This window comes from Empidonax traillii, unplaced genomic scaffold (genome assembly GCF_003031625.1).
Source record: "Empidonax traillii isolate 1590-97213 ecotype Southwest subspecies unplaced genomic scaffold, ASM303162v1 scaffold2180:size94112, whole genome shotgun sequence".
Taxonomy (NCBI): domain Eukaryota; kingdom Metazoa; phylum Chordata; class Aves; order Passeriformes; family Tyrannidae; genus Empidonax; species Empidonax traillii.
Window position 1 is genome coordinate 27,479 of NW_020957373.1, and position 4,371 is coordinate 31,849.

The window sequence follows — 4,371 nt, forward strand, 5'->3', positions numbered from 1 at the left end:
TGTTGATCACCTGGAAGGCAGGAGGGCTCTGCAGAGGGACCTGGACAAGCTGGATCCATGGGCTGATCCCAAGGGAATGAGGTTCAACCAGGCCAAGTGCAGGTCCTGCCCTTTGGCCACAACAAGCCCCAGCAGCCCCAGGGCTGGGACAGAGTGGCTGGAGAGCAGCCAGGCAGGAAGGGAGCTGGGCTTTGGGATGGACAAGAAGCTGAACATGAGCCAGAGTGTGCCCAGGGGGCCAATGGATCCTGGTCTGGATCAGGAAGAGTGTGGCCAGGTTGGCCAACCAGCCAGGTTGGGGTTGGTCTCTTCTCCCAGGAAGCAGCAGTAGGACAAGAGGGTTCAGCCTCCAGCTGTGCCAGGGGAGGTTTAGGTTGGACATCAGGAAGAAATTCTTTCCAGAGAGAGTGCTCAGCCATTGGAATGGGCTGCCCAGGGAGGGGGTGGATTCCCCATCCCTGGAGGTGTTTAAGGACAGGCTGGATGTGCCATCAGTGCCATGGGCTGGGAACCACGGTGGGGTTGGATCAAGGGTTGGACTGGATGGTCTCGGAGGTCCTTCCCAACCCACCTGATTCTGTGATTCTATTTAAGCTGTACCTTGGTTTTTTTTCAGTAAAAAACCCCAGTATTTCCCAGACCCAAACCATCCCCTCCTGGCACAAAGGCACCTCCAACCAGCAGATCAGGTAAATTCTGACCTGGTTTATTTGGTGCAACAGTTATTGGGCTTTTGAATCAATAACACAACAAACTGCCAGGGATGGGCTGAAAACATTCCAAGGAAGGTGAAGCTGGATTTTTACACAATATTCATTGACACTGGTCAGCACATCATTGTGATTGTCTGACATAAATTTTAAGTTTCCACTGTTGAGTTTGTAACATCAACAGACTTATGGAACAGCCCAAAATAAGTGGGAATTAGCAAAGCTGCCTGGGTTTCCTAGGAAAGAAAGGTGGACAGAATTCCCTGTTCACAGCCAGGGAACAGGAAGCTGATCCTTGTAACGCACCTTAATCCCTAAAGCACAAGTTTTAGTCAGGTAATCACAGAATACCTGAGGTTTCCAGGCACCTCTGGAGGCCATCTGCTCCAAGCTCCTGCTGGAAGCAGGACTAACTCCAAGGTGGATCAGGGTGTTCAGGATCACCCCTTCCATTTGCAGCCATTTCCAAGGATTTAGTTTCACCCATTTGATTGTCATTGCTGTGCAAAAATCCCTTAAATCCTCGCTGGCCAAATCCCCCCCCCCCAGTATGAACATTTAACAGAGCTCCTGAATTGTTTTATACAACCAGAAGCTCAACTACTTCTTCACATTCTCAGCTTTGGAGCATTTAGAAAGCTCTGGGTACCCCCTCATTTGTAATTTATTCTATTTTAAAATCTCACAATCTGTATCACACAGCTTGTAGTTAAGAAAATGCTCATTCCTTTATCTTTTCTCATTAGATCACCATTGGAATTTTCCACATTAAATCTTTGCAATTCAAGATCTTTCTGTTAACTCTCAACTACTTATTGCGCCTTTCAAAGAACAGGGACTTCCAAAAATCACCTGGTCCAAGCTCTCCTGGGAAAGGGAGCCTTAACCAAGCCTCATTTCCAATTAGAACAAGCAAAATTTCCCAGGAATAATGAACATTCTGGAATGATGCCACCAATTTGCAGCACTTAAGAATGAAATCCCAAAGCTTGATCCTCCTGGATCTGATCTGTAATGTTTATGTTTAGCTCAATGTAGAGTCAAAAACTTGGATTAAATCATCCCCATCATCAAAACTAAACTCAAAGTGGGAACAGGTGAAGTGTTTTCACTGATGAAACTTGAAATATTTAAACAGGCAGAAGATTCTTCTGGGTTAGACTGCTCCTGCACCCAGAGGAGCAGTCAGGGAGGAACGAGCTTGGCCCAGCTCCCACCTGGAATTCCCAGAGCCGAGCTCAGGTTGTCAGAGCAGCACTTGAACCCCAGAGCAAAACAAACCCAGAGAAGGAAGCAACAGCCTCCAAAAAACAGAAAAAACCCCACAACAGAACCTGACACCCAAAAAGGAGCAAAACCACCTGACCTGTGATGAACAAAACAAGCAGCAGGAGGTAAATCCACTGGTTTATAACATCACACCCAGCTTAGGATCATGACGTTGAAATCTGTCTGTAAAGCAGCACTTAAAGGAACTTCATTTCTATTTAAACACATAGAAGAATAAGCATTAGAGCAAGAGCCATCCCTGCTGTCCTGGGGCAAACTCTCCTTCCTGAAAATACACAGGGAAAAATTCCTTCTGCAGGTTTTTGGAAGTTGAATTAAGACAGCACTCAATTCCCACGATCCCTGAAGTCAGACTTGCCTTTAACACATCGTATTTATTCCCATGGCCTTTTCCACTCTTTGTTTCACCCCTTGCCATTTTCCCTGGTAGGAAAATTAACCTCTCCCAGTCCATGGCTCTTCCCAGGGAATGTTTCCAACAGCTGATGTGGCACCCACCACTGGTCACCACGTGGCTGCTGAACCTCCGAGTCCCTTCTGAGCTCTGGGATGAAGCTCTGAAACCATCCCTCTGCATTTTGGGGTTGTCCCCTTGTACCTTCCCTGGCACAGAACGATGGATGTGACGCATCCACAAACACCTCCAGCCCCCAGTGCCCAACCAGGGCTGTTCGAGGGCACAGAGGAACCTCCCAGCACTCTGCAACACTCAGAGCCTGGGCAGGTGCTCCAAGCCCTTCACACCTCTGGAAGCCACCCTGGGAACAGCAGGACACAACCCCGGGTGCCAGGGAAGTGCAACTCCCACGGGAAGGATCTTCCCAGTGCTGTCCCAAGAGGAAACTGCGGGAAGACACCGAATCCAGAGCGTGGGGGTGGCAGGATGTGATGGGACACGATCTCCTGAGATCTCTCCCCTGTCTCCAGCGCTGATGTGAACCACAGCAAAGTGCACAGGGCTGTGTGTGAGCCTTTCCAGGGAATGAGAGGCTCCATGGGGACACTCCAGCTCAGCCTGGAGAAGAAAAAGCTTCAGGGAGACCTCCAGCGCCTTCCACTAGTCCAGCACCTTCCACTAGTCCAGCACCTTCCACTAGTCCAGCACCTTCCACTAGTCCAGCACCTTCCACTAGTCCAGCACCTTCCACTAGTCCAGCACCTTCCACTACTTGAAGGAGGCTTAAAAAAATAAGGGAAGCAGCAACTTTTTACACAGGGCAAAGAGGAAAACAGTTAAATTTAAAGTGGACAGATTCAGACTGGATGTTAGGAATAAATTCTTCCCTGCGAGAGTGGTGAGGGATTGGAATGGAATTCCCAGGGAAGTCGTGGCTGCTGCACTCCTGGAAGTGTCCAAGACCAGGATGGAGCAATCTGGGATAGTGGAAGGTGTCCCTGCCGTGGGCAGAGGGTGGGGTTGGATGGGTTTAAGGTCTCTCCAACCTAAACTATTCCATGATTCCAGCCCCTCTGTCCCCGCATTCCCAGCAGGGTCAGTGACCCAGCCAGCAACACCCCCCCCTCCCCGGGGCACAACAAAGGGAAGAGAACAACCGAGAATTTAAAGTTATTAAACCGTAACTAGGGCAATAACAGAACACACTCGCCCTTTTCCCAGGAGGGGAGGAGGGTCCGCCCTTCTCCCAGGGGAGAGCGCAGGGCACGGAAGGACCAGCCCGGTCACATCTCCCCTCCTTGGAGCGCGGGAGGAGCAGGGTGGGCTCAGCTCAGCCGCGTCCCCCTCCTTGCGCTGCAGTTCCTCTGGCGTGGAACAGCGACCCACCAAAAGCCCCTTCGTGGGGCAGAAGGTGCGTTCAGCGGTCACGAGCGTGACCCAGCCTGTCGCACCCCCAACCCCCAACTCAGGCCGGGTGGCAGCTGCTCCCCCCAAAGCCGTACCCACCGGAACCCGCTCCTCCTCCTCTGCTGCTGCTACTGCTGCTTCTTCTTCTTCTGCTTCTTCCTCCTCTTGCTGCTCCCCGTCCCGTGCCGGCTCCATGGGCGGGTGTGTCCCGGTGTCCCCGGTCCCCAGCGCGGTGGCCCCGCGGCCGCCCCGGTCGCCAGGGACTCTCGCGCGCGCGCGCGCGCGCACACGCGTGGGGACCGCCCCCTTTGGCCCGCGCCGCGATTGGCCGAGGGCAGGGAGGGGGCGGGGACGTCGGGTGAGCTCCGGCTCGCTGACTGGTCGGAGGAGGGAAGGGGCGTGTTAAAAGGGGGCGATGGGCGTGGTCATGTGAAGGGGCGTGGTCATGTGAAGGGGCGTGGCCAGGCGGGGAAGGTTTTGGCGGGCGGGGAGGCGGGAGATGCCCGGATGGAGCCGGGGGAGGGGGGGTGGGACAGTAATTTAGGGAGTCATGGAATGGTTCCGGTG

General features: G+C 52.9%; 1 protein-coding gene across 1 annotated transcript in view; it reads right to left on the reverse strand.

The window, feature by feature from the left end:
* LOC114071652 overlaps positions 1 to 3,911 on the reverse strand; it is a gene marked incomplete at its 3' end in the record, with an annotated part of 25,887 nt that extends 21,976 nt beyond the window's left edge. Inside the window, exon 1 of the mRNA XM_027909501.1 lies at positions 3,904 to 3,911. The remainder of the gene's footprint in view (positions 1 to 3,903) is intronic.
* Positions 3,912 to 4,371: the final 460 nt, after the last annotated feature.